The 24,352-nt window shown below is 41.5% G+C and overlaps 1 protein-coding gene and 1 long non-coding RNA gene across 2 annotated transcripts in view; one reads left to right on the top strand and one right to left on the bottom strand.

The window, feature by feature from the left end:
- The first annotated feature begins 374 nt into the window (after positions 1-374).
- LOC120920357 (cathepsin S-like) overlaps positions 375-24,352 on the top strand; it is a 45,439-nt gene continuing 21,461 nt past the window's right edge. Inside the window, exon 1 of the mRNA XM_040332392.1 lies at positions 375-491. The gene's annotated coding sequence lies outside the window, so the exon portion shown is untranslated. The remainder of the gene's footprint in view (positions 492-24,352) is intronic.
- Positions 9,306-16,348, bottom strand: LOC120920358. The gene is made up of 2 exons (XR_005744708.1): positions 15,053-16,348; positions 9,306-11,163 (listed from the first exon to the last, which is right to left on the bottom strand). It is a non-coding gene; the product is annotated as an uncharacterized LOC120920358 (long non-coding RNA).

Genomic DNA, 24,352 nt, shown 5'->3' with positions numbered 1-24,352 from the left:
TTCAGTCGTATCTTGTTTTGTGGATACAAAACAAAGATACGACGGGGCATCTTAGAACTTACGCGGCGTATCAATAGATACGCCGGCGTAAGTTCTTTGTGGATCTGGGCCATGTTTGTTATTTTTATATTTAAACATGAACCTTCAGTGTCCCTTTAATAGTTTGTAGTTCCTTTTGCTACAAGTTGTTATTCAGTGACCTTTGATGCGGAAATCGAATTTCTCGGTATAGGAGAAAAGCTGACGGGCTCATGTGTCTTTAGAAAGCCAGAAAAGGGAAATAGCTCTGCAGTCGGTGATTGGAGAACTAGCACATGACACGACGAAAGTGAAAATAAACTGTCCCGTCTTCCTGTTCCTTCAGTAATAGACATATAAGAAGTCACAGTCCCGTCTCTCTCCTTTCTCAGTCTTTCCACCCCAAGCTACAGATCGTCAGCAGATAGGCGAAGCCCTCCGTACCTTCACACGACACGACACTCCCCACCGAGGTAAGCCAACATTTTTTCTTTTATTTGTTTTATGAAAAAGAGTGAATTGCAACAGGTGTTGTAATAGTTTTTTTTTATTTGAGTTGACTGGTTCTGGGAAAAGTCCCTAGCTCCACCTTTATAGACGTTTCTAGTTAACCACTTAACCCCCGACTCCCCCCCCCCCCCCCCCCCGATTTTCAGATTCGGCGTTTACAAGACTAAAACATTTTTTTTTGCTAGAAAATTACTTAAAACCCCCAAACATTATATATTTTTTTTCTAACACCCTGGAGAATAAAATGGCGATCATTGCAATACTTTTTGTCACACCGTATTTGCGCAGAGGTCTTACAAGCGCACTTTTTTTGGAAAAAAATTACTTTTTTTGGAAAAAAATCTCTTTTTTGAATAAAAAAAAAAAGACAACAATAAATTTGGCCCAATTGTTTTATATATTGTGAAAGATAGTGTTACGCCGAGTAAAATGATACCCAACATGTCACGCTTAAAAATTGCGCCCGCTCATGGCATGGCGTCAAACTTTTACCCTTAAAAATCTCGATAGGCGACGTTTAAAAAATTCTATAGGTTGCATTTTTTGAGCTACAGAGTAGAATTATTGCTCTCGCTCTAACGATCGCGGCGATACCTCACGTGTGTGGTTTGAACACCGTTTTCATATGCGGGCGCTACTCGCGTATGCGTTCGCTTCTGCGCGCGAGATCGTCGGGACGGGGCGCTTTAAAAAAAATGTTTTTTTGTTTTCTTATTTATTTTTATTGATTTTATAATTTTTTATACTGAAATAAAAATAAAAAAATGTATCACTTTTATTCCTATTACAAGGAATGTAAACATCCCTTGTAATAGAAAAAAGCATGACAGGTCCTCTTAAATATGAGATCTGGGGTCAAAAAGACCTCACATCTCATATTTAGACCTAAATGCAAGAAAAAAAAAATGGAAAATTTGTCATTTAAAAAAATGACAACAAAAAAATTGTCTCTTTAAGACGCTGGGCGGGACTGACGTCACTTCCGCCCAGCAATGCTATGAGGACGGTTGGGGGCCATCTTGCCCTCACTCGCATCCTCACTCACTAGGAAGCAGCACCCGATCGCCTCCGCCGCTACTGACGGCTCCGGTAAGCCGCGGAGGGCGCGGGAGAGCGGCATGAGGCCCTCTCCCGCCACCGATAACGGCAATCTCGCGGCGATTCCGCCGTGGAGACCGTCGTTATCGTTTACCGGACCACTCACTGAAGAGATGGGTATCTCGGTTGTGGCAGCAGCTGCTGCCGTTACCGAGATATCCATCTTTAAAAACAGGACGTATATATACAGTGGGCAGTCGGTAACCGGTTAAAGTTTCCGTTCACCTTTTCACAAAAAAAAGTGCATTATGCCTCGTACACACGATCGGATTTTCCGACGGGAATTGTGTGATGACAGGCTGTTGGCGAAAAATCCGACCGTTTGCACGCTCCATCAGACAATTGTTTTGTCGGATTTTCCCCCAACAAATGTGGGATAGCATGCTTTAAAATTTTCCGACAACAAATGTGTGATGTCGGATTATCCGATCGTCTGTGCACAAGTCCTTCGGACAAAACTCCAAAGTATCAACACGCATGTTCAGAAGCAATGCTCACCTTAACACAACATTAGCAGAAGTTGCCCAAAGGGTGGCGCTAAAGAGCTGAAAAAACACGTTGTTTCGTGTTTGTTGGCCGACAATTCTTTGCCGTTTGTATGCAAGGTAAGTTCATGGCCAACGCCCTTCGAACAAAAGTCCTACGCTTTGTCCGCGGAAAATATGACCGTGTGTACCAGGCTTTGCACTTGCTTCGGGTTCAACACACATTAAAGCTCCTACTGCTTCAACAAGCTTTTAGGGCTGGTTTACGCTTGTTTCAAAACAAGGCTTTGTTAAAGCTCTCTGAACGCCAGTCAAGGCCCCTGTCACTAAATAAAATGGTTAGCTTACAGTCCTCGATGATGTTTCGGTGGGGCTTTGGTAGAGCTTAGATGGGGCTTCGGTGAGGCTTCAGTGGGACTTCGGTGAGGCTTCGTGGGGCTTCGATGAAGCTTTGGTGGTGCTTCGGTGAGGCTTCAGTGAGGCTTTGTGGGGCTTTGATGAGGCTTTGTGGGGCTTCGGTGAGGCTTTGTGGGGCTTCGATGAGGCTCTGCGAGGCTTCAGTAAAGCTTCGTGGGGCTTCAATGAGGCTTTGGTGGGGCTTCAGTGGGGCTTCAAGCAAGCTTTGCCATAGACTTTCTATGGAGGCTTTGAAGATGCTTTGAAGCACAATCTAAGCTACATGGGGTATAACTTTTGAAGCAAAGTCAAAGCAAAGCAAAAGCAGGTGTAAACAGGACTGTAAGCTAATCATTTTATTTAGTGACAGGAGCTTTGACTGGCGTTCAGAGAGCTTTAACAAAGACTGTCCGAAGCCTTGTTGAGGACTGAAGCAAGTGTAAATGAGCCCTTATGATGTGTTTTTGATGCTTTGCTGGTGCTTTGATAAGGCTTCGATGAGGCTTTGTGGTGCTCTTTTGAATCTATGTTGAAGCTTGGCAGATGCCCTGTGTGTGTGTTGATATCTCACACCTGCAATTTCATCCTAAACTAATCGAAGCTAAAGCTGAATTAAAGCCTATCAAAAGCGAGCTTCAAACAAGCTTTGTTATAACGGTAGAGCTCTATGGAGGCTTTGAAGATGCTCTAAAGCACCACTAAAGCTACATGGGGTATAATTTATGAAGCAAAGCAAGCACAAGGTGTAAACAGGACTGTAAGCTAACCATTTTATTTAGTGACATTGACTGGCATTCAGAGAGCTTTAACAAAGTATGTCCGAAGCCTTGTTGAGGCCAAAGCAAGTGTAAATGAGCCCTTATGATGTGTTTTTGATGCTTCGCTGGTGCTTTGATGAGACTTTGATGAGACTTTGATAAGGCTTCAGTGGTGCTCTTTTGAAGCTTTGTTGAAGCTTTGCAAATGTCCTGTGTGTGTATGTTGATATCTCACACCTGCAATTTCATCCTAAACGAATCGAAGCTAAAGCTGAATTAAAGCCTATCAAAAGCCGCAGGGGCTTCAAGCGAGCTCTATGGAGGCTTTGATGCACCACTAAAGCTACAAGGGGTTTGATTTTTGAAGCGAAGGTGAAGCAAAGCAAAGCAAACACAAGGTGTAAACAGGACTGTAAACTAACCATTTTATATAGTGACAGGGGCTTTGACTGGCGTTAAGAAAAGCTTTAACAGAGCCTGTCCGAAGCCTTTATTTGAAACACGTGTAAACTAACCCTTGCTTTATATACAAATTTTCCCAAATGAAAACCACATTCACAGTTATGCCCTGTACACACGAGCGGTTTTCCCGCCGGAAAAAACAATGGGCCAGATTCTCAAAGGCGTTACGACGGCGCAACACCATTTGCGCCGTTGTAAATCCTAATCTGGCCCCGGGTATCTATGCGACTGATTCTTAGAATCAGTTACGCATAGATACCCATTAGATCTGACAGGCGTAAGGCTCTTACGCTGTCAGATCTTAAATGCAATTTTTTCTCCCTAGGTGTCGCGGACGTCGTTTTCCCCATCGCTTATGTAAATTAGCAAATTACGGCGATTCCCGAACGTACGCGCGCTCGACGCAGAGAATTTACGTCGTTTCCGTAGCCTTTCCAACGCGTACAGTTGCCCCTGGGTCTATGAGGCGCAGCCAATGTTAAGTATGGCCGTCGTTCCCGCGTCGAAATTTCAAAAATCTACGTTGTTTGCGTAAGACGTCCGTGAATGTCGCTGGACGCCATTTACGTTAACGTCTAAGCAAATGACGTCGGTGCGACGCCATTTAGCGCAATGCACATCGGGTAATTTACCCGACAGAGCATGCGCAGTACGCTCGGCGCGGGAGCGCGCCTAATTTAAATGGTGCCCGCCCCATTTGAATTGGGCGGGCTTGCGCCGAGCGATTTAACGATACACCGCCGCAAGTTTACAGGTAAGTGTTCTGAGAATCAGGCACTAATGCTGTAAACCTGCGGCGGTGTAAGGTAAATCACATACGTTACGCTGCCCAGGAGGAACGTAATTATATGAGAATCTGGCCCAATGTTTTTTCCAACGAAATCCCTCTTAAGACTGCCTTGTATACACACGGTCACACAAAAGTTCCGTGAACTTTTGACTGCCAAGAATGCGGCGATGTTCAACACTACAACGATCCGGGAAAATGAAGTTCTATGCTTCCGAGCATGCGTCTACTTGATTCCGAGCATGGGCGTTGAAATTGCATACAGACGAACGGTTTTCCCGCTAGGATTTTTTCCCGATGGGAAAAAAGAGATCCTGCTCTCTTTTTTTTTCCGGCAGTTTTCCTGTTGGAAAAAGTCCAATGGAGCATACACACGGTCAGGATTCCCAGCCAAAAGCTCTCATCGGACTTTTTCAGACAGGAAAAACAGTCGTGTGTACGGGGCATTAGAATTTTGTCCGTGTAAGAAAAATGATCCATCCAGAAAAATTAAGAAAAATTATCCAACCTTCCCCTTCAATTTTCCTTGTCAATGAAAATGACGGAGCAGCAGCGAACTGTTTAGGTGATCTCTCTGATTTCCCTTCCAGTAAGCATGTTTTTTTGTATGCACATGAACATGCAGCAAAATTTAAATTGGCCCTCAATTAGGGTTGCCACCTTTTCTTCAAGTCAACCCCGATACTTTGTATGATCAGGCATTTCTCCCCCTGAAAGAACTGGGAGCTGTGTGTTTACACGCACAGCTCCCGGTTCTCGCTCTGTCACGAGCGAGCGTGCCCCTAGTGGCCACAAGGCGAAGTGACGTTATATAATGTGATTTCGCCCAGCCGAGCCAACCTGCCGCAGTAAAACTGTGGCGGCTGGTCGGCAAGTGGTTAAAAGTGTATGTTATGTACTTAACCACTCGCTTACTGGGCACAAAACCCCCTTTGTTCCCAGGCGAAATTTCAGCTTCCGGCACTGCGTCGCTTTAACTGACATTTGCGCGGTCGTGCGACATGGCTCCCAAACAAAATTGGCGTCCTTTTTCCCCCACAAATAGAGCTTTATTTTGGTGGTATTTGATCACCTCTGCGGTTTTTATTTTTTGCGCTATAAACAAAAAAAAGCGACAATTTAAAAAATATATATATTTTTTTTACTTGTTGCTATAATAAATATCCCAATTTTTTTTCAAAAAAACTATTTTTTTTCTCAGTTAAGGCCGATACGTATTTTTCGAAGTTTTTTTGTAAAAAAAAATCGCAATAAGCGACTGGTTTGCGCAAAAGTTATAGCGCCTACAAAATGGGGAACAGAATTATGATTTTTTTTTCATTCTTTTTTTTTTACTAGTAATGGCGGCGATCTGCGATATTTATTGGGACTGACATATTACGGCGGACGTATCGGACACTTTCGACACAAATTTGGGACCATTCACATTTATACAGCAACCAGTGCTATAAAAATGCACTTATTACTGTATAAATGTGACTGGCAGGGAAGGGGTTGACACTAGGGGGTGAGGAAGGGGTTAAATGTGTATCCTGGGTGTGTTCTAACTGTGGGGGGAGGGGGGTGACTGGGGGAGGTGACCGATGCTGTGTCCCTTTGTACAAGGGACACAGATCGGTCTCCTCTCCTCTAACAGCACGTGGAGCTCTGTATTTACACCCCATCATTACACACAGAGCTCCACGTCCCTGCTGTTACCGGCTGTGTCACCGCCGATCGCGTGTACCCGGCGGACATCGCGGCCGCCAGGTACACGCATCGGCTCCCCAGCGATGCGGCGGCACAGTGGTTACCCGCCGCGCGGCCCCCAGTGGCGCGCGCGGGTAATGCTTTCAAATGACGTCCAAAGACGTCCAGTTGGCATCTGAGAACCGCGCTGTTGACGTCTTTTGTCAATAGCGCGGGTCTCAAATGGTTAATAAGAGTTTATGCCCTGCATGTTTAGCCATCAACACCTGTGTGGCTTGATTGAGGGGTTAAGGGCTGGTTATGGCAAGTCTGCAGGCTGTGGATGTGTTTGGAGCACAGGAGACACAGGTCTGGCAGAGGTTCCCATACGGGGTATCCAAGATCTGTCACACTGACCATCTCCACAAAAATGTTCACTACCCTGTGGTGCATCCCTGACCCCCACGGGGTGCACTTGTCACCTGGCCACAGGTGACCTGACAATAGGCTTACCTGTAAGTGAAAGTGGTAGTACAGAGTTTACTACCACTTTAAGTACCCCTCCCCAGAATGCACAGCGGCTGGGACCACGCCACTGAGCTGCTTCTGGGCAAGAGGCATCCAATACACCCAGCCCATTGCAGTTCCATTCTTGACTCCTGGTGACAGCGACACCAACAGTCAGGTGGAAGATGCGCAATGCAGCCGAGCTGGAACAGAGACCAATAATTTGGCATAAAATTCTGAGCTAAACTACAGCTCAGATAACTAAATTTACAAATAGCGCCTACTCAACAGGAGCAGGGCGCTACATATGGTTACCTGAAAACAAGTGTAGACAAGCAACATAGTTGGCAGCAAAATCTGTACATTTCTTATCCGACATAACAGTCAAAGATGAACTCCAAATACAAATATGGGAGGTAAATACAGATATGGGTGCTGATTTATCTGCCAAAGGATTTGCAGTTTTGCCTATCCAGTCTTGAAATTAACACATTCCTACTGGCACAACCAGGGCGGCGAGCGGACTTTTCTCTGCAATAAAGCTAGGTCACTTCCCTGCACCAAATTTATGAGCAGAAAATTAAGGAGCAGCAGCGAACTGTTTAGGTGATCTCTCTGATTTCCCTTCCAGTAAGCATGTTTTTTGTATGCACATGAACATGCAGCAAAATTTAAAGCGGAGTTCCGGACACAATTTCACTTTTTAAATATAAATACCCCTGTAATACACAAGCTTAATGTATTCTAGTAAAGTTAGTCTGTAAACTAAGGTCCGTTTTGTTAGGTTGTTACAGCATTTAGACACTTTATAAAATAGAATTTGACTGGGGCCATCTTAAGTGTGGGCATCGTGAAGCCAGACTGTATGACTTCCTGGATTTCAGCCTTGCAGATCTCGCACATGCTCAGTGCTGCACAAGCAGTGTAATAGGTTTCAGATCAGGTTTCAGCACCTGTACTGTCCAAGTCACATGATTCTTCGAGACTGGGGAGTGCACAGACTCCTGGAAAGTTACACCCACTACATTCCCAGGAGTCTGTGCGGTGTAGGTTAGGAAGCTTAAGCACCTAGGTGCAGGAAGAGGGAAGATTAACTATTCTGCCTAGCAACAACACTTTGAAGGCATCTAAAAAAAAAAAAAATTCTTAAAGGACTAATGACATTTTTTTAAAACTACTGATGTAATGTTATATTTATGGGTGGAACTCCACTTTAAATTGGCCCTCAATTAGGGTTGCCACCTTTTCTTCAAGCCAACCCCGAACACTTTAGTTACCAGATACACCTTTGGGTGCCCCAAGGAGAGTAGTAATGCAGTGCACATATGGTGCCGCAAAAAAATGGGGGTGTGACAAAATTGCTTTTGCTGACATCATCACCCTGCCCCCCAGTCATGGCGATCCTGCCCCTAGACAGCTGCCTGACGGCAACAGATTTGTGTGTGACTATCTTGGTTACTTCGGGAGCCACAGCCTGGTCTGAATAATGTGTCCGGGTTTTAGTCCGCCTGAAACCCGGACGCATGATTCAAACCCTACCCTCAATTCTGCTGTCCCCTTACCCTTCAGTCTGAACTCCATTGTGCAAGAGATTATAAGTGGCGGATCTCAAGACAAATTTTAGAAATAACACAGGAATAATTTGATAATACAATTAAAGCAATTTCATTAACACACTCCTGAATGCAGGGTTTGACAAATTTGCTTGGAATCTAGGAGCCAGCTAAAAAAGTTAGGAGCCAGAAAACGCACCCCGTCCCGACGAGCTTGCGCGCAGAAGCGAACACATACGTGAGCAGCGCCCGCATATGTAAACGGTGTTCAAACCACACATGTGAGGTATCGCCGCGATTGGTAGAGCGAGAGCAATAATTCTAGCCCTAGACCTCCTCTGTAACTCAAAACATGCAACCTGTAGAATTTTTTAAACATTGCCTATGGAGATATTAAAGGGTAAAAGTTTGTCGCCATTCCACGAGCGGACGCAATTTTGAAACGTGACATGTTGGGTATCAATTTACTCGGCGTAACATTATCTTTCATAATATTAAAAAAAATGGGGATAACTTTACTCTTGTCTTATTTTTTTATAAAAAAAAGTGTAATTTTTTCCCAAAAAAGTGCGCTTGTAAGACCGCTGCGCAAATACGGCGTGACAGAAAGTATTGCAACGATCGCCATTTTATTCTCTAAAGTGTTAGGATAAAAAATATATATAATGTTTGGGGGTTCTAATTAGAGGGAAGAAGATGGCAGTGAAAATAGTGAAAAATTACATTAGAATTGCTGTTTAACTTGTAATGCTTAACTTGTAATACCAACGGCCACCACCAGATGGCGCCAGCTTACACATCTGGTGGTAGTAACTTGTAATACCAACAGCTCACCACCAGATGACGCCCCCCTTCCAAGCCAAGTCGCCAGGACCCTATTTCTAGTCGCCATGGCGACCTGGCGCCCGGGATTTGTTGAGCCCTGCCTGAATGAATTGATGTTTTCTTTCATCTGCCCCGAGTTCAGCTTTCACTCATAAGCTTGTTGTAAGAATGTAGAATTAATAACTAATATTCTTATAGCTTCAAGGGCGTATCTGAATGAAGATCATTCATAGTCAGGTTGATTTGAAAATAACGTGTGAGTTTATTGTCACACAGGTGGCATCACAAACACAATGAAAAATAGTATAAAGTTCAGTTTAGCGTAGATGAAAATATCTGGAATTGGATCGATAGTATTGTAGCAAGCTTAAGAAAGCATGTGAGCAGCATCAGGCATGTTGTCTTCTGAGATTTTCCAAAGTGATGCAGGAAGAAACAGGAAATGACGTTTGACTTCTGGCTTCAGCTGTTCTCCTAGTCTATATGTCAGTGTTGTCTTTCAAAGAGGGTGTGAATTAGTGTGTCTTAGTTTAAGTGTGTATCAGTGTGTCATGCAAGTGTGTGGTGCAAATGTGTCCAGCCTTCTTTAAAGCAAAGCTTAAATATATGTTACAAGTGAACGTCATGACCTCATACGGCCCAGGCTTAGACCCTTGTATGGCAAATATTAATATCTGCTAGGTTCAGCAATATGAAGATCTTAGCACAGAGTCGTATGGAGTTTGATTGACAGGCACACATGTGACACTCTATACTTAGAGTATAACGAGAAACGTCATAACCTATATGAACATATATTACCTACTATACCTTCATTAAGTAACTATATACTAATACATATTAGTATGACTAAGACTTCACTTAAACTAGCTCTAAATAATTAAACAACAATATCAAATAAATAGCTAAGTTATGGATTATCTGTGATTTTAACTTTAAAGCATGTAAAAACATGTCAGCTCTGACACATGAACTCTATGTGTATACTTATCTGTTAGCCTGCTGACCTCCTGAACTCATGTCAACTTTGGACATAGTAGAACAACTGCCTGACAGTCAAATCTTATGTCATTCTCAAATCGGTTGACCAGTAATGCTCAGTTTTGGATAGAAGAATTATGTCATATCAATTGATCAAGGTCATTCATTCATACCTAATTATTATGATTAATCATAAATCAAAATATGTTTTGCAAGCTTGCCATGAATTGCCGAATTATGAATTTGGAATAATATTCTAACAATCCCCCCTGAATTATGATTAATCATACTAAATCATTTAATACTCACATACATACATTCATATCTCATTTTCTCCACCTTGTATCAAACGATTGGACACGATATTCCTCAGAACTGAAGCAACTAGAAATTTTCCTTTTCCTAAATGCTTTACTCTTTACTTTTAACTCTTCTTAGATCTATCTAATCAAAATCTTACCAGAAATAATGGTATAGATTTTAAAAATGTATAACATAATGATGACTAATATCAATAATTATTAATATTAACAATAATAATAATAATGAAAATTATTATTATTAAAATAAGTAAATAATGCAATAATATATTTCCATATATGTGCTCAAATAATATTTTAGCTCTTTGGAAATATACTTTATACTCTAAAACTTTCATAACTTTCCATAGTTCTATTAATGATATCTTTCTTAAGTTATGAACAAAAAATGTTCTATTAACTAGAATGAGTGTGCTAACATTCAATATGTGAATAAATAAAAATAAATAAAAATAATAATCCTAACTTCATGTGAACATTAATATCATAATAATTGGATAATCAAAAAATGTATATGTATATGTGGACAAATGTTTCAGTCCTAAATTGTTTATCTATAGTAGATAGATAATGTTCCTTCCGATTAATGTTTCTTCATGAAATGTCTTTAAAATGTCTTCTTCAAGTTCCGTTAGAAAAACCTTGATGAATAAGATAAAATAGTTCATAAATATGAAATATAAATCTTTTGTCAAATATTCTTCCAAAAAGGATCTCTTCTTTAACTTTGAATTTCTCTTTGCTCTTTATAGAAGCTTGTTATCCTTCATATTTGTTTGATTTTAGATGCCATATCTGTAAAAGAGAGGCAGTATCATTACTCAGGAATAAAATATTTATATTAATTCTTATACATTTTGATATTTTTCTCAACAAATATTAAAACATTATGAGACAATTACTTTGTGAATTTGTTAAAACTATATGTGAAATACTATCTCATATTTTCCTTCAAAGAGATTTTCTGTGTGACTATGTACTTCTATATACTTCTGTATATTGTCCTTATTCTGACTAAAAATAACCTAAATTATAAAATATATGTACTGTGAGGTTTAGGTATGTCAGGACGCAATATTTCATTTTTCCGGTCATGATACAAATTCTATTTCTAACGAACAAAGTTAGATTTCATATCACCCCAGAGATGACAATGGACTATGCCTTTGTTCTCACCTCTAAACGATTAGAAATATGCGTAACTGTATTCTGTGTTGGAGTTCTTACTTTAGTGTCAGAGTGTTCTGCAAGTACTTCAATGCATTTCTCAGCTCTTACGCTGGAAATCTGAGATAAAGACTTCTCAGCTACAGCTGTATAAACATGTGCTGGTGTAAATTTCTGTTGATGTCTTTCGTTCCCATCTATCTGAATATGTATTTGTAATAAAGCTCTGAACCATAAAGGATATATTTTCTTAATTTCACTAAAATTACCTTCCTCAAAAATACCTTTTAATGAACAGTCAGGTGTCCGTACAATGGTTTTGTTTGATTTTACTATGCTCTCTGTAACTTTAATTGCATAGTAAACACTTAGAAGTTGCTTCACACCTGGCTCAAAAGTTTTTTCCAAAAATGATAAAACTCTGGAGAAATAGGCAATTATTTTCTCCTTACCTTCTTGTAACTGAAACAATGTTACTGAGATGGCATTCTCAGATACATGAGTTTTCAAAACAAACGATGTTTCAGAACAGACCTTTATTGTACTTAATGCTGGAGCATTCTGCAAATCTTTTTTCAACACTTCAAAAGCATTTTTCTCATTTGGACCCCACTGGTCAACTATATTACCTTTATTCCTTAAAAGATTATATAGTGGATTAACTTTTTCTGCGAAACAATGTACAAACTCTTTGCAATAATTTATTTTATGCAAAAATTTATGCAATGCCTTGTAAGTTGTTGGAGTTGGGATAACAGTAATATCCCTAACTGTTTCTTGCAACAATTGTCTCTTTCCTTGACTAATTTGCATGTGAAGGAATTTCACTTGACTTTTCATCAGCTGAACTTTTGTTGTGTTTAATTTTAAACCTTCAGCTTGTAACATCATAAACAATTCAGACAAAAGAGCCATATGTTCATCGATATTCTGAGTACTCAGCAAAATCGTATCCACGTGCTGACAAATGCAATCTGGCCTAGAAAATTTAGAAAGTATTGTTGCTATAGTTTCATGAACTATACCATCACCAATACCTAGATCAGGTATTAATCGAGTGAACGTATAAGTCTCTTTTCTGAATGTGAACGCAAGTTTGTATTGACAACTTTTAGTTAAAGGAATGGAAAAATGGCTACCAGCGATTTCTAGTACAGAAAACACTTTGTTCTCAACATTCAAATGTAATTTTATGTTAGATTTATCAGGAAGAACTGGGCTATTTGTGATTTGTTTATCCAATGTTCTTACGTCAACTGATAAAGAATATGAATTATCAATATTTTTGATAGGCCAAATACAGTTATTTACCACTGATTTAGCTTTCTTTACAATTCCAAGTTGTACAAATTCTTGAATAATATCAGAAAGTGGACCAATTGATTCTGGTGGTAACTCACTCTGATCAAGAGGTTCTGGATCCTTTCCTTCAATATTTAATTCGGCACTTTTCAAAGTTCCAAAGTCATTTTTGAACTTTGACCACAAACTTGGAAAAGATTGTACCACTTCCTTTAAAGCACAATTTTCATCAATATCAGGCCACTTTTGTTCTGTAGACATATTGGTAACAGAACCAACATTACGGTATACAGAGGGATCAATCAGCACTGATTTGGGCCTAGATGGATCTTTCCAAATACTTCTATTAGCCAAATCAATCACCCACTTTTGTTTATTGATAACATCAATGCCAAGTATATTCTCTGCTTCGTGACAGACCCAAATGTTAATATTAGTTTTCACTAATCCAGGTACTTCAAATGTTACATTGGATACCTGTCTAGCAGTGGAATTACCTGTATTATTAAAACCCACTATATTACACATAGGAGAATTTGGTTTCACAGGTATGTTTTCTTTAATAAGGGTAATCTCAGATCCACTGTCTAAGAGACAATTAATATGTTTACCATTTATCAAACATTGTAAATATGGCCTCCCATTCTCGTCCAAAATAATTGGTGCTACATATTGTAATGGCAGAGAAATTGAATCCGGGTGTGATTCTATTTTTGGCAATGGCAATAAACCTTCTTTTTCAGTGACAGCTCCTTTTGCCATATTGTCTGAACTACTGTGAACAGTCAAATTACTGATCTGTTTGACTTCAGTGTCATAAGGCAATTCAGTCAAAATGTTATCTTGACATGAAAAATCAGGCTGTACAAAAACTGATTTTTCATACTCCATATCTTTAGTTCTTATTTGTAAGTCACTCTTAAACTTAAAGCAATGTTTTTTTATATGGCCAATTCCATGACAGTAAAAACACATCATGGGGTCGTCTCCTTGACTCACTTGACTGCACCTGTCCTTGTCATTCCTGCTAAGACCTGTCGTTTCTAACACGTCTGTAGCCTGACTATTTTTGTCACATTGAATAATAGAAACCTCGTGTGCGAGACTGCTTTGATTCAATTGTCTCCTAATTTTGTCAATGAAACTTACTATAGCATTTAAATTTTGCCGTTCCTGAGCTATGGCCACTGAAGTTGGGTCAAGGTATTTAAATTTTTTTATGAAAGCCATTTTTAAACCTGGGTCAGTTTCATCATCTACTCCAAATATCATTTCATAAACCTTGCAAAATCTTGTTTTAAACCAAAATGGATCTTCTTCTGCAGTAGTCTGTAATAGGTCTAGCATTTCTATGGTCGGTTTTTGTTCACCGGTCATACATAGCAATAATAGTCGCAATCTATCTGTGGCGTCATTTTGACCTTCATCATCACTAACAAGTGAATGGATTCGTTTAGCAAAATTAACAGGAATCCACAACTGAAAAATGTAATTGCGTTGATCGTTTGAAAGATTAAAACGATCTGCAAACATTTCAAATAAATCCCAATTAGAAAATACAGTAGCCTCAACGTCATAAATAGGAAAGTCTTTTAGAACCTTCATCAGCTGATCATGAATTTGCAATTTAAGTTTTGCAGTCCTACATAATAAGTTTTTATGCTTCATTTCCATTTCATCAGTAGCATCAACATTCTCTATTTCCGAACTTTCCGGAAAATAAGATTGTAGCTTTGACTTGGTTTCAATCTTTTTGTCATCTGTATTTATTACAGCAATCTGTTTACTGTCATTTTGTAACTCTGGCAAAATCATGTTTTTAGATCCTAATTGTTCCTCAAGATTTTCTATGTAATTACACAAAATCTCACAGTTCGAACAACTGAGAGCATCCTGGGACACATTTTCATGTATTCCTGTGTTCTGTACATTATTTGTCTCTGTCTGGTTTAGTGTACACACATTTTTGGCAGGTAAAATATTAATAATCATCTTATTAAAGATTCTTACCAATTTCAATACATTACTTATTTTCTTACGTAATTTATTCACAGTAAACCTGGATTTGTCTATCTGGACATTGGAATTTAAGCATTCTTGATACATATACAACCACAAGTGACTGTCATTTGGATAAAAACACACATCTTTAAATTCTAGCTTACTATCTCTAGCTATTTCATCTATAAAATTCATATTTTTTTTTTTTACTCACCGTTATTAGAAGGATTTCTCGTCATCAACCGTCTGTTACTGGACTGTTGTCCACATCTGACGCGACACAAACGCCTCTTGCTTGATAGGTTCTGAACCGTCTTTTTTCTCGAGACTTGAATATTCGCAAAAACTGCGCTAATCTCTCCCCCCCTCATCAAGGGTCGAGATTTCCGTAAAAATAGAGATAAGACAGTACTTTCTTTGGCTCGCCACTGTAAGAATGTAGAATTAATAACTAATATTCTTATAGCTTCAAGGGCGTATCTGAATGAAGATCATTCATAGTCAGGTTGATTTGAAAATAACGTGTGAGTTTATTGTCACACAGGTGGCATCACAAACACAATGAAAAATAGTATAAAGTTCAGTTTAGCGTAGATGAAAATATCTGGAATTGGATCGATAGTATTGTAGCAAGCTTAAGAAAGCATGTGAGCAGCATCAGGCATGTTGTCTTCTGAGATTTTCCAAAGTGATGCAGGAAGAAACAGGAAATGACGTTTGACTTCTGGCTTCAGCTGTTCTCCTAGTCTATATGTCAGTGTTGTCTTTCAAAGAGGGTGTGAATTAGTGTGTCTTAGTTTAAGTGTGTATCAGTGTGTCATGCAAGTGTGTGGTGCAAATGTGTCCAGCCTTCTTTAAAGCAAAGCTTAAATATATGTTACAAGTGAACGTCATGACCTCATACGGCCCAGGCTTAGACCCTTGTATGGCAAATATTAATATCTGCTAGGTTCAGCAATATGAAGATCTTAGCACAGAGTCGTATGGAGTTTGATTGACAGGCACACATGTGACACTCTATACTTAGAGTATAACGAGAAACGTCATAACCTATATGAACATATATTACCTACTATACCTTCATTAAGTAACTATATACTAATACATATTAGTATGACTAAGACTTCACTTAAACTAGCTCTAAATAATTAAACAACAATATCAAATAAATAGCTAAGTTATGGATTATCTGTGATTTTAACTTTAAAGCATGTAAAAACATGTCAGCTCTGACACATGAACTCTATGTGTATACTTATCTGTTAGCCTGCTGACCTCCTGAACTCATGTCAACTTTGGACATAGTAGAACAACTGCCTGACAGTCAAATCTTATGTCATTCTCAAATCGGTTGACCAGTAATGCTCAGTTTTGGATAGAAGAATTATGTCATATCAATTGATCAAGGTCATTCATTCATACCTAATTATTATGATTAATCATAAATCAAAATATGTTTTGCAAGCTTGCCATGAATTGCCGAATTATGAATTTGGAATAATATTCTAACACTTGTAAAGGTATAATTCATGTCACATGTTAGCCAGGGCTGTCTTAATGCCCAGGGGTCCCAGATGCATGGGGGGCCCCTGCACTTTCCCCAAAGCAGCTGGTCCTTGAGCCCACGCTGCCCCGAAATTGGGGGTCCCATGATGGCACTGAGAATTATAGATACACAGGGGAGGCATTCTGCCTCCTACCTACTTGATATCTGTTTACCTGCACTGTCATCATTGTAGGGGGCCCCAGAGCATTACTTTGCCCAGGGGCCCATGATGCTATTAAGACGGCCCTGATGTTCGCATTTTAGTATTTTAGTGTTGAAAACCCTGAGCTATGAAAGGTTTCTGAATACCATTTCCAAACGACCTGAAAATTGCAGCAATGTAAAACCACGGGGGAACTTCTTAAACAAGCCCAGCTGTACTGTCCTTCGAATGAACATCCTGTACAGTGAGATACATCATAAAGGGGAAGTCCAAAAGTTGTAAAACTGTTGTATTTATTGACGTACTGTAGGAAAGTAAAAATATATAATCTTTCAAAGGTAGAGTAATAAGCATAATATATGTTGAATGACAAACTGCTAAATAGTTTATTATTTAGATAAGAAGACCTGGACATTATGGAACAATATGGTGTGGGACTCCATATATAACAATAGGGCACTAGTGTCACCCTCAATTATACTTCTAGCCTATGTAGAGTCTGTACATACCTTAAAGTGGTTGTAAACCCACTAAAAAAACAAACAAAAAAAGCTGCAAGACAAAGGCATAATGAGCTAGTATGCATAGCATACTAGCGCATTATGAATTACTTACCTTAGATCGAAGCCCATGCAGCGGTCCTCATACACTGCTCCGGCCAGTGACATCGCTCCTGGAGTTGCTTCCAGGAATCTCGGGCTACGGCACTGTGAGTGGCCGAATGCCGCGATGATGTGACTTCCGCGCATGTGCACGGGAGCGTCGGTAACGCCGGCATACTAGCTGAAACAATGGCGCGGACGTGCCATTACTTCAGTGTGCATGTGCCGATGACGTCGGCACATGCTGATACAGGGGATATCTCCTAAACCGTGCAGAATTAGGAGATATCCGGGGGAACTACAGGTTAGCTTTATTATAGGCTTACCTGTAGCAAAAAGTGGTTGTAAAGGACTTACAACCACTTTAACCTCCTGTCCACCGCCCGCCGTCAAATGATATATATATTTTTTATTATTATTATTAAAGGGCCCAGAGGTTTCTTTTTTTCATTTTTATTAAAGGGCCCAGAGGTCCTGGATGGCAACCCCCCTTTTTTGCAATTTCTTTATATATATATATATATATATATATATATATATATATATATATATATATATACACACACACACATACATTTTTATATATATATATATATATATATATATATATATATATATATATATATATATATATATATATATATATATATTATTAAAGGGCCCAGAGGTCCCCAGGGCCCCAGATGGCAACCCCCTTTTTAAAAAAAAAATATATATTTTTTTATATATATTTTTTATTTTTATTAAAGGGCAATGGATGGCTACCCCCCTTTTTTTATATTTTTTTTTCTTTATTTCTTCGTTTTTGTGTAAAGGCCCCCCCCGCTTCTCAATCCGCGGCAGCCCCCCCCCCCCCCCCCCCCGGTTCTCTGCTCCAGGGGGCCCATGCCTGAAGCTGTGTAAGGGGCCCCATAATTCCTGATGGCGGCCCTGTACATAGGGACAACCCTAGTACATAGGGACAACCATCGGTCACCTCCCCCAGTCACTCCCCTCCCCCCACAGTAAGAATCACTCACTAGGGAACACATTAACCCCTTGATCGCCCCCTAGTGTTAACCCCTTCCCTGCCAGTCATATTTATACAGTAACCAATGCATTTTTATAGCAGGGATCACTGTATAAATGTGAATGGTCCCAAAAATGTGTCAAAAGTGTCCGATGTGTCCACATCGCAGTCATGATAAAAATCGCTGATCGCCGCCATTACTAGTAATAATAACTTTATTATTACCATCTTCGATTTGTATATTTACAAAAATGGTCCTTTTAGGAAACATAGTGGACCACTGTTCACTTGAAAGAACACCTGAACTCTTGAAGCTGTGCCCAAAGAAGACAGGCAAAGGAATAAGGTTTTGTCACCAGTATTGCCTGTGCCCTTGTGGAGGTAGCCATCTTGGCAGAGACTGGGTTTTGCTTCCTCATTTCAGAGCTGCCCCCTGTGATGACTGCTGATCTGAAGACTGGTGAGGGAATAATTAGGAAAGCAAGATGAGCGGTGGAGGAAGCAAAGAGCCACAGACCAGAAGTAGGCAGACGTAGGGAAATCCTTCCACTACAGGTCCTCATGTATAGCTTTCTCTCCAGAAGGGAGAACAGGGAACGGCACAGTAGTGATGACATTACCAAATCTTACTACAAATCTTGTAAGACTAGTAGTCAGAAATCTTCTGCAGGTATATAAGTATGACTCTGAGGTTACAGAACATTGATGCCTAGGCATAGAAGGTATTTTTTCAGAATAAATTCAAGACATAAATAAATCAATACTGTTTTGGCATAACTACCATTGCCCTATGAAAGAAAAACAGTTGAGTACTGTCTGTGATTCTACTGTTTGTGAAATCTGAACGGGTCGTGGTTGAGTTCCTGCACCTATTTTCTGAGAAAAAAAGCTCTGCACACAGCAATAGTACACATGAGCCGAACATCAGGCGTTATCAGCCAGTTCAACAGAAACCATCCAACACTCGGCTTGTGTGTACAGTCGCCGGTCCAACGGAAGCCGGCTGAATGTCAGTCTTCTGTTGAAGGGGCATAACTGAAAAAGGTCTGCCGATTGGCATCCAATCAGCACTCTCAGCAAATGGCTGAGAGCACTGAATGGTGTGTTCGGGCGCGGGAGGGTTGGGGGAAGTCCCGCTGTCAGGACACAATAGCTCAGCGGGGGAGATCGCTGCACGTACATCGTATTGTTAGTACAGCTGCTCCTCTCAAGTTCTTCTTTTTCTTTGTTTAGCCGGCTAGGTTGAATGTAAAAAAAAAACTGCTAGTGTGTATGTCAAGTACCAGGTCTGAGGCTGATGTAACGAGAGGGCTTGGCTTGCGGCTAAGTGCCAAGCACGCCTGAAGGTGAGAACAGGGAGTGCTAGGCTCAATAAAGCACGGATGCCGTTTAGGTAGATCTGCTGGAAGCTGTTTGCAGCACTGCGGAACTGGATAGCTGTCAGCAGGACCTCTGTAGCCCCAAGTGTGTAGCAGAACCAGGGCAGCAACCACAGGCAAGGTGGTACACAAGGAAGAAGCAGGAACAGGCTGGCAGGAGGAAACTGAAGAGGCGTAGTCAGGGTGGGAGTCAAATTCATAGACAGGAAGGCAAGCCAGGGAGTAGGTAGAATGGTAATCATGACTATGGTATACCAGAATTCACCCTGACCGCTAAAGCCCCTTTACAGTTAATACCCCCCACTTAACCTTTAATAAATAATGAGACCACTACTTAATGTTGGAGTAAAAACTGTCCGTAGCAGCCTCCTTTATTTTAAATACTCTTTAAATAATCATAAATAACCAATAACAAAAACCAATAACACATAGAGAAAAAACACTTATTTCCTGAGATAATAACCTCTCTAACATGGTGCTGGACTTTGCAGGACCCATTAATCATTAACTCGTTAACCTTTAAACTTTGTAACTATGTAACACTTTTTTGGCACTGCGGTGTCCTAACCTCTGGTCATAGGCCTCAAGCCGAAGCTGGCTTAAAGACGACCATTGACCGCAGTGCCCCCATTCACCAACCTTCCAGCTACATTAGTAGACTGGCAACTAGAAACCCCTTCAGGACCCCTCCCACCGCTGGGTACTGGCGTCCATCTTTGGGGTAATATCTTCTCCTGCAAAGTCCAAAAACACCCGCCACTGCCACGACAACGTGATCCTTAAACCTGAAAGAAAAGAAAACACCAAAACAGCACCAAACCACATACCAATTTATCCATATACCATCAATACCGTAATCAATAAAACCCCAGAATAAAGGGAGGGTGGGTGGGAACTTCGCTCCCCCACGCTGCCACTGCCCGGGAAACTGAGGGTAAGAGATATCTGTGATCTCTCCTCCCCTGCTCTGCTCCTCCCCCCACAGCTACTAGGGTTTCTGTTAACCCTGTCATGGCCGGCCCTACACTGACTTCCAGTTGCTCCGGGCCTCACTGGAGCAAGCCGGTGTCATGCACAGTAGAGCAAGAGAAGCCCTTAGAGCAGTGGTGCCCAACCTTTTGAAGGCCGAGGGCCACTTAAGCGACTTGGTAACCAGTCTCGGGCCACAATGAGCGGAGTGAGCAGATGACAGGTCTGTGTCCAGTCTGCATATGCAAAGCAGACACAGACACAGCACAATCTACTCTATGGGCCCTCCGATCCAATCAGATAGAAGGGGGCAGATCGGATTGGAGGTAGGCGGGTGTAAACGGACAAAGGTCTATTTAGATCTACAGCTCCATAGAGGTGAATGGAGGGTCCGATTGGGTCAGACCGATCATGTGAAAGGGGCCTAAGGCTGCTTTTACACTGATGGTCTGTGGTCTATTGTGGCGCAGTGTATGGTTTTCCCGCCGGTTAACTGCACTTTGCCATAGACGTCTATTATATTCTGCAGGTGTGGTGCACTTTCTGAAAAGCTGCTTGCTTCCTCTACTGCCGGCTTCATTTACAACACTGATGCTCTTGGATGGAAGGTTGGCAATCTGGGCTTGCAAACCAGCCATCCCAGGGCAGGAGGTCGCGGGCCACATCAGAGGGCTCCGCGGGCCACATGTGGCCCCGCGGGCCACTGGTTGGGCACCCCTGCCTTAGAGCAAGTCAGAGTCAAAACCAAGGATCAGGCAGCAGAGAAGTCCAGAGGTAAGCTGGGTCAGTAACAGGTAATCCACATAATACATGAAACGCAGGAGCAATGAGTACTGGTAGCTGAAGATCATCCAGCAAAATCTAAGTGCAGCCACTGACCTTATATAGGGCGTTTGGTGCCAGTTATGCCAGCAGATATGCGTGAATGGGCTGTCAGGGAATTCCCGTAAGACGCTTTGCACATAGACGTGCGCAAGCGCATAGTCTTTGACATAGAATGGCTCACAGATGCGCGCATGCGCGCCAGAGTTCGCAATTGCGGGCACGCATGCGCACAGATACGGGCACGCGCACACGCTATTTAAAGGGTGTCTGGGCTCTTGTGCCCTTGCTGACTGATCTTCAGCTTGTTTCTGTAATCCTGCTTGATCCTGTATGTTTTCCCAGTATTCTGACCCGGCTCCGTTCCTAACTCTGGCTCTGTCTACGATTAGGTACCTCACTGCCCGTTTGCTGACGAACCTGGCTATCCCTGAGACCTTGCTTTTGTCTATGCCCCTGGTCACTGTTAACCCTCGATTACCTGCCTGGCTTTCACCTGTTCATGCGCAACTCATCACGGACTACTCCAGGCCGCTGAACCCTGCCAAGTTGTTCCCCCGGGACCCCCGGCTCCAGGCACTCGTGTCCCTCCTGTCCTTCGGCTTCCTCTGTTTCACCTTCAGCGGAGCCAGGACAGGAGATATAAGAGAGGCCGACCTCATCAATTCAGTCTCCCATCCGATCCCTGACATGGGCACAGTGCGTGTATTTCTGTGCAAATGAGCATTACCATGTAAAGTTTTGGCAACTATCCCAGGTTTTGTGTTTGTAGTTACTGTGCAAGGTATTTTTCATTAGCACCTGCACATTTGTATTCTTCTGTCTCCTTTTCACCACATGCTCATGTTTATTTTGAATAGCACCCTGGCAGTGTACCAGGCTATAGAGAGATAAGGCAGGGAGAGGGCAATGGACTGGGGAGGGAGGGGGGAGAGAGTCACAGATGTGAGAGTGGTCATAAAACTGTTGGATAGTGATTTAGAAAATCTATCCAACAGTTTTATGAACACTCTCGCCTCTGCGACTCTTCCTCCCTCCTCAGTCCACAGCCCTCTTCCTGTCTTATCTCAAGTTTAATTACCATCGCTGTGCACGTTTGTTTGTGTGTGTGATTTTCCTTCAGAGATTGTCTTATTACACCCCAAACTCTTGTCCTGAAAATGTGGATGTTAGTTTATTCCTCCTATTTCATCTTTATTTGTTTGCCTCTCCCTCCTCCACCATATTAGCCTAGGCCAGAATATGTACCTGGTCCTGCAGCCTCCTGGGATACCTGTGTAGCGCCTATGTACTATACAGAACTGGTGCTATCTAAATTTAAGGGTAGATCAGAGTGTAGTTATACTCTGATCCTGATTGTTAGAGCAAAATGCGGTCTCTGTCTCAGCTTGGCTGTGCTGTGAGTCCATTCTGCTGTACTGGGGTGTTCTTCCAGCCCCGGTGCTGCAGGTGGCAGCAGTGGATGCATAGAACCCCTGTGCCACCCGTGTGGGTAAACCCAGCCCCCATATAGATTTATCTTAAGGTACGTCTGTGTGAACGAGCTCTTAGGAGATTTTAATTCAAGGTTCACTCGAATAAATCTAGTATTTGTTTTTTAATCAAATCAGTGATTTTGTTTTTACACGTTTCGTCACAGCAGATGTACTTCTGCTTTTGTTAAAACATTTCAGGAAATGTGGGGGCAGCGTGTGTTTCCAAATGTTTAATAATATCAGCTGGAGAAAAAGAAACTTACTTTAAAGCATTCTTTCGCAATGTTCAGGTCTCAGGGAACCACGGTGGTTGAACCACCCCTTCTAAAATTAATCAATTGGTGATCAGTGGGAAGAATGTTCCTTACATTGGTGATCAGTGGGAAGAATGTTCCTTACATTGGTGATCAGTGGGAAGAATGTTCCTTACATTGGTGATCAGTGGGAAGAATGTTCCTTACATTGGTGATCAGTGAGAAGAATGTCCCTTACATTGGTGGTCAGTGAGAAGAATGCTCCTTACATTGGTGGTCAGTGGGAAGAATGTTCCTTACATTGGTGGTCAGTGAGAAGAATGCTCCTTACATTGGTGGTCAGTGAGAAGAATGCTCCTTACATTGATGATCAGTGGGAAGAATGGTCCTTACATTGGTGGTCAGTGGGAAGAATGTCCCTTACATTGGTGATCAGTGGGAAGAATGTCCATTACATTGGTTACCAGTGGGAATAATGCCCCATTACATTGGTGGATAGTAAGAAGAGTGCCCTTACATTGGATGCCAGTGCAATGAAAGTCCCTTGAGTTAGGGGTCAGTGAGATGAATGGCCATACATTGGTGGTCAGTGTGAAGAATGCTCCTTACATTGGTGGTGAGTGGAAAAACTGTGCCCCCCCCATAGTGGTGGTCAAATTGCCAACCTCACAGACAACTTAAAAGATGACTGTTGTCATACTGCTGGCTCTGCAAAATAACATTGGACCCTACACTATGTAGGCATTATCAAATGGAAGGGCAACCAGCCTCGGCTCAATGAACTCTTAGCAACTGTTAGTACTTCTTGTTTCAGGCTGACAGCACTAAGCCACTGCCTTGTGATTAGTAGCAGTGTTCTGCAGTATCATTACCGTAAACTATACTGTAAATTATTAATAAAGAACATCACATATAAAATAAGATAAGGTGTGTGGGGACTGTTAAGTTGGATATCTGACTATTCAAATGATAAGCACCCTCAATACCCTACTGATCACCTGATATCCATTGTGATGTGTACTTCTCTTGTGTTGTACTTCTTGCTCTTCCTGTAGGTGTATTATATGCACATTCTGTTATGTCCCCTGAATACATTTACTGCGTTTCACCGGAAATAAGCCAGGGTCTTATATTAATTTTGGCAACAAAAGACACAGTAGGGCTTATTTTCAGGGTAGGTCTTACCTTGTAATGTGCTCTCTTCTCTCCCCCTCTCCCTCCCTGCCTGTCAGGAATCCCCACCGTGAACCTGAGTTAAAATGCTTGTAAAATCCTATAATTCACTCTATTACAGT

This window comes from Rana temporaria, chromosome 13 (assembly GCF_905171775.1).
Source record: "Rana temporaria chromosome 13, aRanTem1.1, whole genome shotgun sequence".
Classification (NCBI taxonomy): domain Eukaryota; kingdom Metazoa; phylum Chordata; class Amphibia; order Anura; family Ranidae; genus Rana; species Rana temporaria.
The sequence above is the reverse complement of the archived record's forward strand: the minus strand, read 5'-3'. Positions and strand labels throughout refer to the sequence as shown.